The sequence below is a fragment of the Parasteatoda tepidariorum genome, chromosome 7, assembly GCF_982258835.1.
Source record: "Parasteatoda tepidariorum strain Cologne lab strain chromosome 7, Ptep-v5.0, whole genome shotgun sequence".
Lineage (NCBI taxonomy): Eukaryota > Metazoa > Arthropoda > Arachnida > Araneae > Theridiidae > Parasteatoda > Parasteatoda tepidariorum.
In genome coordinates, this window is record NC_141761.1 from 40,012,289 (window position 1) to 40,024,600 (window position 12,312).

At 24.5% G+C, this 12,312-nt stretch overlaps 1 long non-coding RNA gene across 1 annotated transcript; it reads left to right on the forward strand.

Moving 5' to 3' along the window:
• Nucleotides 1-1,012: 1,012 nt before the first annotated feature.
• Nucleotides 1,013-10,488, forward strand: LOC110282125 (uncharacterized). Its single transcript, XR_002376573.4, has 6 exons — nucleotides 1,013-2,352; nucleotides 3,643-3,657; nucleotides 4,830-4,847; nucleotides 5,561-5,575; nucleotides 8,507-8,569; nucleotides 10,379-10,488. It is a non-coding gene; the product is annotated as an uncharacterized LOC110282125 (long non-coding RNA).
• The last annotated feature ends 1,824 nt before the right edge of the window (nucleotides 10,489-12,312 follow it).

Here is a 12,312-nt window from a genome sequence, read left to right on the forward strand (position 1 = left end):
ATAAGTTAAAAGTTTCTAAAAGTATTTAAGTGTGATTATAAAACTGCATGTGCTAATATAACTTAAACTGTTTTATAGTTAGGTAGCAAGATACTTATCTTTGCAATTAAAGATTTACGAAAGTTAAAAAAGGAAGTTTAATTAGATATATGTATTTTCATCAGTTATTACAATACATAAATATATTATAACTTATTTAATAAGAGAAATACATAATTTGTGTCTAAAATGCTATAGTTTTTGTAGAAATAATTTTAATAATAAAAACATTTTTTGGACATATTTTAAACATTCGCATAAATTCCCCACAACTTTAAGTTATATTTCGATTGCGTACATAATATTTATAGCTAAAAGATATGCTTTCGAAGACAATTAGTTTAAATTGATTAAAGCTTTTTATTACAGAAAACCTCAACATTTTTGAAATATATTTTAAAAATCAAAATAAAATAAACAGATAATTTTGAAAATGTGCTATTTTGATCCTTAAAATAATTTTGAACGAACATTATTGCTATTAGTGGGACACACTTCGGAATTTCTCTTTTTTTTATTAAAAGTAAAACTCTGCCTGATTAAAAAAATTCTCGAAATAATTTTATTTCTGCTATCTTTCATTTGACAGATCTCATAGGAGGAAGTAAGTAATGTTTCTATTGTTATGTTTCTATTCATCTCGTTATTAACAGGTTTCATCTCGTTACATAATCTTTATTTTTTTATTATATTTTAGTATTGAGTGGTGCTAACAGTAAGTCTTAGTCTTAATTTATTTAAATTTCTTTTGTACATTTATATTTTATTTTGTACATTATGCAAATATATCCTTTCTAAACATTTTTAAACTTTTCTACTGGCCCTATGCACCAAATAATACTTATCACATTTATTCAGATTGTTGAAACTCACTTTTGCTTTATAGCATTCATTACTGGCGGTAAGTTAAGATCTTTACTGACATATAATTTTACTTTATGTTATTATGTTTTATTTTACATTATTCAGAACATTATATTTTAAATGATTACAATTCATTTTCAGTATTGATTTAACTATTAATTAAGTAATGGAATCACCAAAATTCTCCAAAATCATTAAATTTTTAACTTTACACGTAAACTAAAAGTTGCACAATTGAAATAAAAGTAAGATAAAAAAAATTGCTAATCTTACTAAATAATAAATTTTACTACTAAAATAAATACTAAAATAATAACTTTTAAATCATATGTAAAGTCCCTGAAGTATAAAATGAGACGAAATTCACACGCAACCTCTTTTCTAAATGTTTAAACTTAATTTTGAGCAATAAGAAAATTAAAATATTTTTTTCAAGCAATATTTTGGAACTGTAAAAATATTGAAGATATAGAAGAGCATCTTTATATCAAATATAGAAGAACATCTTTAAAACAAAAAAACATATGAATTTAGTGAAAACATTATCCAAAAGGTAAAATAACTTTCCCCGTGTAAAAGAATATAGCCTAACTACTACTGGTTTGACTGGAAAAAAAATGTATTTAATTGTTCCAAAATTTATAATATATTCACGAAAACGTTTCAAATTTAAGATAGTTAACACCATTTTTGATGGTAAATTTTAAAGTCTATGAAAATATAGCCAATTGTTTTCATGGTAAAGATTTGTTTGTTTGAATTATTCAACGCTAGTTTCACATTCAAAAATCGCTGATTGCGTCAAATGGTATATATAGTCAAATATGAAAAAATAAGATTCCTTCCCTAGGTTCGTTTTGCATGATTTTTTTAAAACTTTTTATGACTATAATTGAACATTAATTCAAATAAGCCTTGATTAGTGCACTTAAATTGTCTTACATTTAGATATGACACTAAAAACTATTCTACGTCCTAAATGCTAGAAACCTGTATTTACGAAATTGTGTAAACGTATACAATAAATACAAAAACTTTATTTTAAAAAAGAATCACTTTCTTCCCTTATTGAGAAAATCATAATTTTTCGACTCAGTTAAAATTAATATCATTTTATTAAAGTTTTGGTTAATGTGGCAAACGATTTATGCAGACCGCGAAGATAAGAAAGCAATAATTTTCAATAATTTATAAAAATATCTCATTCATTACAAGAAATATTAAAACATATTTTTTTCATTCAAAATCATTTCCAGTCATAAAAGCCTAAGTTAGAAAATTGCATTTCTATAAATTATGCTCTATTAAAATGAACTTTGCTCCATTCGGCGACTGTGGAGATCAAATGATGGACACGAAAGTTGAAAATATTGTGAAAGCAAATATATGTCTCATAATTTTAATTATTTTGATGTTCTACTTTTATTATAGCTGGCAGTTTCTTTGGAAGTAAGTGATTCATATAATTTTAATTAAAGAAATTCTAGATATGTAGAAAACATGGTTTATGCATTTTTGAGAAAAATAAAAATTTTCTAATAGTATCTAGATCCGGAAAAAAATCTATAAATCTTTATTCAGAGTGCCATAAAATATATAATATTGAAGGGAACCTTACGTAGAAATTAAGGAAAATATAATAAAAAAATCAAAAGAGATATAACAAAACTTATCAAAATATTCAGTAATGTATTAAAAAACCATACTTGTATTATAATACTTGTAAATATTTATTTGCATTATAATAAATTTATAAAACATCTAAACATCTATTATCTAATAAATTGATTAAAAAATATTCAAAAAATTTTTAATTTAAAAAATATACTTTTTTTTTAAATCAAAGCAATTATTCTTACAAATCATTTTTATAAACGTCCATAGTGGTTTTGTCATTTATTTACGAATAGTTTAATGTGCTGTTAAGCAAAAAACAAAAGTTATTAAATTAGCAACTATCCAGCTTGACAACCTTATACATCCAGACTATTTTGTCTCGAAGCTTTAGAAAAAGATTTGTCAATTTCTTATATCGTAATAAAGGAATCTGACTTGTTGCAAAACTATTGTTCTTTAAAAAAGAGGCTTAATTAAAATTTTAATTTTATTTTTAGTAAACAGGGCTCCTAAAACTATAAATTAAAAGTAAAGTTTACAAATTTATGAAAAACTTTTTTTTTTTGAAAAAAAGGCAAATTTGAGCTCAAAAATTATGCTGTGCATAAAGCTCTACAACAAACTCAAACTGTAAGGCAAAAATTTCATACTAATTTTTTATGTGCCAATGATGTGATTACTTGTGTTTTGGAACTCAAATCTTAAAATAATTCAAAAAGACAATGAAAAAGAAAAAAAAATATGTTGCTGAAAATTAAGCTTTGAAAAAGTATTCTAAATATTCTTTCAGCATACGAAAAATTAAAATTATTTCACTTTAAACATTCGGAGGTCAAAAATTTAAAAAAAATCAGGAAAGTTAGATAACTAAAGCTTAAATATAGATAATAAATGAAATAAAAATAAATAAAGAAAAGTCTGATAAAATTTCGTTATTTTACCACCTTAGTGAGCAAGAAGAGCAAATTTTTATCATTAAATTTGAAATAAAATTGTTTATATATATTCAATGAGAGATCTCTTACGAGGAATGATTATTTCACAAAAATATTTTTTAACAGCATAAACATTCTGCAAATATATTCTCCATATATTTAAAAACAATTTTTCTCTCTTTGACAGATATTGGAACCAATGGTAATTTTTAATTCTTATGTTAAGTCTTATAAGAATATTTAAGTTTTATAAGATTATTTGATCACATTACTTTATGTGATATTTTTCCGTTAGATGCGTAACTCCAATTTCTATTACTAAATAAAAAGCATATCCCCAATATTTTTTTATTTTTTGGTTTCTAAACATGCTAGTTGTAAATGGTTAAAAATCAGTATATTTTTGTTTTCATCGTTTCTTAACCATACTAGTTGTAACGGTTTCAAATCCGTAAAAATAAAAAAAATGTTCTTTAACGTAAACTTACGGTTAATTGTATGGTCAGACTGCAGCTGATTATTTTACTGTACATTTAGAAAGAAGATTCAAACTGTGCCGTATAGTAGTATTTTTGTATTAAACTACTTATTGCATATAGTTTGATAATGATTAACATAGCAGTCATGGAAATATTCATTAGCTATTTTAACAATTTTACAAAAATGCTTTATGTAGATTTTAATAAGTATTACAGCCTCTAATGATACAATTTCGTTGCTTTTTATTATAATATAGCATATAAAAATGCTGCATTAAAAACTATCTTAAATGAATAATAACAAACAAAAGCTCTAACTTAAAACTTTAAAAACTTCTTGTAAACAATATTTTCATGCTGAATATCTTTTATTAGGGTTGCACTTATCATAACTACACGCAGAGTTTTAAAGGAGAAATTTGACTTCATTTATTTTACTGATTAATGGTACAAATTTTCTACTTTCTAACTCTCTCATAATTTTTAAAATAATCTTTTAACCTTTAAAGTATTTTTTACACTCAAATTACCGTACTACCATCAAGTTGAGCCTGCTGTAAATCTATAAAATACATACGTGGTAACATTACTTAAGAAAAAAAAATCATAAACAAAGAAAGTTTAAATTATTAATTCAGTGCCTGATGGCGTTTAACTTCATATATTGCATGAAATTTTAATGTAAACTCTATGTTATATACTCAATTTTTAAGCCATTTCAAAACCTCAATAGAGTAGCTGCTTGATATATAAATAAAACGTTACTAGTTATTAAACATTTATCTATATTCTACTAATATCAAAATTTGAGTCTTCAAAAATATATTGGCAAAACTAAAATTTTAAAACAAAGTTTATAACACTTTTTTTTAACTGGATTTATTCTTTGTTTTAGCTCTTGGTGCCGTTACAAGTAAGTAAAATATTTGTGTTTTCAATTTAATTTTTTTCAAATGTCCAGAATTTTCAAAAATTAAAAATACAAAAAGGGAACAATTAAAAAAATTTGTCAATAAAAAAGTTTTTATGAAATTTTAACAATCATTTCATGATTAAGTGGTGATAAAAATTATTAATAAAAGCATTTTTTATGTATCTCTTAAATGTTTCATAAAACTTATGCACTGTGTACGATGTCAAAACATGAACAAACTTTTGTATTTTGCTCCGAAGAATATTAAATTACGTTTATAATTTTACATTTCGTATTAACTGTATGATTTGCCTTTTTATTTCAAAGAAACGTAGCTTTCAATTTTCCTGATCAATAACTAAAAATTCTTAAAATAGCTCGCTAAAATTTCTTATTCTATTTAAATAGTAAAACATATGTATAGGAGATTTGTCATTTTTTTCTGAAAACTGTCAATATGAATACTTTTTGTTGTTCTTTAAAGTTTCTCCTTTTAAATCGTTAAAATTACAAATTTTTATTGCATTCTTTACTTTTAATAATTTTGTTTAAATTATTGCCTTAACTTTATTGAAGCAAAATGAAACAATTTCTTTCAATGAAATTAAGGGAACATTAATTGGCACATTCAAATATAATAATATATTTTTTTTATAATTGCAATTCGTATTTTTTTGGTGTGTGTTTCATATTTTCCAATGAAATTATTATAGGTGGTGTCAGCGATGGTAAGATTTCAATTTTTTATTATTTTCTATAATTTTTATGGAAATTTATGTTACAGTTAAGTTAATACATTTTTAATGAACAAAAAATCAAATTATTTTTTATACTGCTAAAAAAAATTTCTTATTGAAGCAAATTTTAAAATGTGTTCTTGATGATACCAACTTTTGTTCCTTTTTGCGCGATTCATTTGGATACTTTCTTTAATTTAGCTGAAATTAGTATATCGATCTAGATTTTAAAATGCAAAGACACAGTACTTTAAAATGCAATCTACAATATCTCACCTCTTAGTTTAATGTGCTTAGTTCATGTGCTCAAAATTAAACTTTCCACACTTCATGTACAATTTTCTCTGGAATTACGAAAGCTACAATCGCAAACTTTTTACTATAGTGTGTATACGAGACATTAAGACATAGAATATTCTGATTACTTATAAATCATGAAGCATCATTTTTACCGTATTGTTCTGGAAAAATTTTAAAAAATAAACAAAAACTTTATTGCTCAAAATTTTACCACTGTATATGTAAAAAAAATACATTGATGGAGTCCCTATATTTAATGATTTTTAACAAAAGGGTGCACAAAGACAGGCATTGTAATATCATCGGCATAGGGTCTAACTCTTTTTAATGATAAAAATAAAAGAAACTGTTCAAAATTCAAAGTAATTTTAAAAAAAACATAAGCTTCCGTTTCTTCATAAAATTTTTCAATCTCTCTAGGAGTAAAAAAAATACCCTTTTTATCTCTAATAAAATGCAATATTAGAATTTTCTTTATTAATGAACTCCAAATTATGCTGAAACTTCGGTGAGTTTTTTTCTCCGTGACCATTTTCTTCAACTTTGAAACAATATGTCTCAAAACTTAAAAAAGTTACCAACATATTTAAAACATACCACTTTTAGTTATTTTACTTTACTTGTTTCTCAGAAAATTCCTAAATTATTTTCAGTAGGAACGATATAAAAATTTAAATTAAGATTTTATTAAATATTTTGCACATCAATGAGTAAAATTGATGCAGAAAAAATTAAGTACTGATATTTTTATAAAAATTTACCCGAAGTATTATACAGATACACTTTTAAAACGGTACCTCTGATTTATTTGATGAAAACGAAATTCACTGTATCTCTAAAAATTAAAGATGCAACGTGATTTTCATTCTACATTCCTCTAACACTTGATTAAACGTATGTTTCATGAATAATGAATACTACATTTTTTAGGCAATCTCATTATTTCGATTTTAAATTTTAATTAATGGCTATGATAAGTTGATTAAGGCTATTTCGTGCAATTTATCATTGCGAGAAGTAAAGATCGTGGACATTGTAGGAGAGGTTATTAATTATAATAATTATAATTAAATCCCTCACAATAATAATTGCACTTGAAGAAAATTTTGGTAATTTTTACAAACATTATAATAATATTAAAAAGGGGGTTTTCGCCTTAAGTTTCAAAAATTTAAAAAATGAAACAATTTTTATTGAAAAAAATTTAAAGAATCAGAGAAAAATAACCACTGATTTAATGAATTCGGGACACTGAAAATTTGCCATATTTTATCCGCTTATTTTTGTCTGCTCTGAGCACTGCATATTATCTTTTAGCATTTAGACAATAGCCTATGTCTTCTGGCAGAGGGACAATTTTCATTCCTTTGAAAACTCTTTTATTTTGGAAGGAGATATTACGCTGCCTTTTATTTTAACATGATATTTTTGAAAGATTCATTGATTTACTCACTTACATGAAAATTACAAAGAAAATTAAGAAAAACAATAAGTTTCATTTATTGCGCATAAGCTGCAAGTAAACAGGTCTCATTAGATAAGTTCAAAATGAAGATGAAACAAAGGAAAATTACAGACATATGAAGAGAAAAAAGAGGAGGGAGGGAGAAAAATAATAATTAAAAAATAATAAACAACTTAGGGGAAAAATAACAAACAACTGGGGAAAAAAAGGGTAAAAAATGTTTTTAAAAATCTGGAAAATAAATAAATAATAAATTTTCATCATCTCACACGATCATATCCGCAGGAAAGATTTTATGGATCCGATTTTATCCTTTTTTTTTCCAGTTGTTTGTTATTTTTTCCCCAGTTGTTTGTTATTTTTTATCATTATTTTTCTCCCCCCCCTTTTTTTTCATATTGTCTGTACTTTTCCTTTGTTTATCTTCATTTTAAACTTATTTTATGAGTTCTATTTACTTGCAGTTTATGCGCAATAAATGAAACTTCTTGTTTTTCCTAATTTTCTTCGTGTTTTTTTGTATATATATATATATATATATATATATATATATATATATATATATATATATATATATATATATATATATATATATATATATATATATATATATATATGTATATATGTATATAAATATATATATATATATATATATATATATATGTATATATGTATATATATATATATATATATATATATATATATATATATATATATATATATATATATATATATATATATATATATATATATATATATATATATATATATATATATATATATATATATATGTATATATGTATATAAATATATATATATATATATATATATATATATGTATATATGTATATATATATATATATATATATATATATATATATATATATATATATATATATATATATATATATATATATATATATATATATATATATATATATATATATATATATATATATATATATATATATATATATATGTATATATGTATATATGTATATATATATATATATATATATATATATATATATATATAGATAGATAGATAGATAGATATATAATCGTTTTTTCAATGACAATGAAACAATTCAAGTTACATTACATGATAATTCATGTTTTGAAATTTAACTATATATTTATTCCTTCTCTTATTTTAGCTATTCATGGTAGACGAGGGAAGCACGGAGTCGTTCACAGCAAGCATGGTCGTAACTAAAAAAGTAAACAATTTATTTACTTGCGATTTTCATTTAGTCAAAAATTATCTACATCGCGTGTTCACAAAAGTTTATTACACAATGTACGTGTTAATTATAAGCTGTTAGATAGCAGAAGGACGGGGAAAAATAAACTTGAAGCAGGAGATAATGGAAATCCACCTATTGAATGATAGAGCAGTTTTATTCTGATAATGAATTATTTCTGCTTAGCACAAGAGAAATATAGCCTCTTCTAGCTACGCATTAAAGTGTAGAAATTTGCTTTTTATGCACAAATCCTTTTACGTGTAAGAAAGATCTTTATTTCGTACTCGAATTCCTACCCTCTAGAAAAAAATTAAATTTTGATTTAATACCGATAGACATTAACGCCTTTGAGAAAAAAATCAGAAATTCCCCTTCCATCGAGCAAATTCATCTTCCTATTGCAAAAAATGTATCTACACTCCTAGTTTACGCTATTGGTCACATGAGACATTAAATCTTAACAATAAAAAATTTGTGAGCTTATGTTAGAATGCGACACTCGCATTCACGCATTGATGACAGGACCATAAAGCTGCTAAACTTTCTCCAATGGCTAGCTAATTTTTTTAACGGTTTTGAAACCATACTAGTTGTAAACGGTTACACTATCGAAAAGGTAAAAAAATGTTTGTTACCGTATTGGTGAGATTGCTGCTGGTTATTTTACCATAATTTTAGAAAGAAAATTATAACTATGAAGCTCGATAAATTCCGGAAATTTTAAGTATCTTCCTTTTTCGAAGTTTGTGCAATGCTATAAAAAATAATGATTCGACTTATATAACTATTTTAAATCTGCTCCAAGACAACACAGCAATTGTCTAGCTACAGAATATAGACCAAGTAAGGTGTATTTTATAAATTCAATAACTTAGATAAGGGCATATAATTACATCTTTGTAATTAAAAATGTTTCAATTACTTTAAACAAATAGTGCATTCAGTGAAATTTGTTTTTAAATATCATTCAAGGTGACTAAATTTTAAGAACAATTACAAGAAAACATAATACGTATTAGGTTAAAATGGGTTTTATACATTCATGTTTTACACACTAATGTTAAAATGAGTGTGTAATGGGTGTGTGGGGGGCACTTTCATGTTAATTTTTACACATGCATGTTTTAAGATTCTGATTTTTTTTCAGAAATTTCGTGCTCTTTCTATTTTTTCCCGCTTGCAATATTTTAAAAGGCTAACGTTTTTTTCTATAATAAAGTTAATTTAAAAAACAATTTTTATTATAGCGTTGTAGAAATTTTTTTAAAAATAATAAAGAAATTAATTGCTTATTTTCCTTTAAAGTAAAGAAAAGCTTACAAATCTTTTAGTTAAAGTTTTGTTCTTGTTTTGTTTTTTTTTGCTTAAAACTTTTTATTTTAAAGTAATAGAAGATAACAGAAAAAGAGACGCTGATAAAATAATAGGAAACCTTTACTTATTAAATAACTTAAATGAAAAAGTATTTTGAATTTAATTTCAGTTTCCTCTAAACTCAAATTTAAATTGATGCAGCAATTGCATTGCGTACAATACTTGTTATTATTCTAAAATAATATTTTATATATAAAAAAAATTAAAAATAAATAAATTGTTTTTTGCATAAAACACCAATATTTTAAATTTTATAAAGTTTAATTGCACGAATAAGTTATATTTTTGTTTTAAATTGAAATGATAAATATATTTATTAAAAACTGTTAGAAAACTCATGAAAACGCAATTAATATTTCTTACTTATCCCATTACTTACTTATTCCATTACATTCTTCTTTTTTTTAGATCAGAGTTCAATAAGAAATGGTTTTGTAACAGGCGATGGAATTTTCTGAAAGCAAGACTATTAAATAATACCTTATTAAATATGAATAAACTTTTAATATTTGAACGAGTATAGTCTTTTATTATTTCAAAACCATATTTATTTTCATTTATTTTGATCTCCTATCATTTATTTCATTTGAGGAAGTGTTTGAGTCTGACTTTCATGATGTTTCTTGTCTCTAATGAGCTTAAGATAATATGGCAATAAGCCACATGTTTTCCAAAGCAGGCATTTTAAAATCAAGTTAATCCTTAGTATTGTTTCCAAATAAGTATTTTTCAAGAATTTATGCATCGTAACTAGAAATCGCACAGAAATTTTGCATCACCTTCATTAAAATTGCGGCATCTTTCAACAAAATTGTTTTCTGGAACGATTTGAAAATGTGGTTAATCATTATATTGTCTAAAACCATTTATATTTGCTTTGATTTTAAATTTATCGCAGCAACAGCTGGTTGATTTTGAAATACAAGAACTAAAGAGTGTTTTTACCATGGATTAATATAACTATTCTACTCTGTACAGAAAGAAAATTTTAAAAAAAATTAGCATAATTTCAACTAATTTTCAAATAAAATTGAATTCTGCAGTCAGAATATGACCCTCTTTTTTCATCTCCACCTACCTATAGCTGGGATAACACTACCTCCATATTTATCTCTTTTTTGATAATTTATGTCTAAGTATCAGATTTGAAGTAAGGAAAAGAGATTGTTTTGGATGTTAAGATATTTATGGAAGTAGAAGAGCCGAAAAATACCTGAACATAAGCATTTGTTGCAAAGAATGAGGAATTATCCCCATTTATGTACCAAAAGAATAATTGGTAATCTACAAAATGTCTAAACGTTATCTTTCCAACTATGATTAATCCACTTAATTGTAGCCGCCCTCCTCTTAATGGTTTATATATATATATATATATATATTCCTCAAAATACACAAAAGATTATTTTGTAACTTCAGAGCTGTTTAGATCAAAATGAAGATAAAACAGAGGAAAATTATAGACAAAAGGGGGGGGGGGAATAATAATGAAAAAAATAACAAACAACTGATTTTAAAAAAAAGGGATGAATTTTTTTTAAAAAAACCGGAAAATAAAAGATATAATCATTTCATCAGCCCACACGATTATATCCGCAAAAAAGAGTGCTTTCTGATATTGTATCAATATAGCAAAAGCAAAATATATTAATACAATAGTGTGAGGAGCATTCAAAACAATTTTTTTACAATAATATATATATATATATATATATATATATATATATATATATATATATATATATATATATATATATATATATATATATATATATATATATATATATATATATATATATATATATATATATATATATATATATATATATATATATGTGTGTGTGTGTGTGTGTGTGCGGGAACGGCATGAGTGGTCGTCTTTGAAAATGAGAGACACTGTACTTTAACAAAACATATATTAAACGCTAAATTTACATAAAGATGGACGATAAACAAACACAGGAATAACACAAAATAAATGAGTTCGTCATCGTGAAGTTAAAAAAAAGTCATCATCGCTGCCCCTCTCTGGAATTCATCAGCGTCTCCTTTTTTGTTAGTTCCATTACGCGCTCCCGTGTCTCTCGTCTTTGGGAAATTCGCACGGTGTCTAACTTGCAGCTTACATAATCTGTCATAATCTGGTTGGATATCTAGCTAGATCAGCTTACAGCACAGGAACTGGTACTATAGATTGGAACTGGCACTACAGATAGGAACTGGCACTACAGAATCGGCCGTCCTGCATTTCGGCTGGTCCTCCAGCGACTCTAAAAAGAATAAGAAAGAAAAAGCAGAACAGACTGACAAATAAAATTGATAACTGAAAAATAAATGTTTTA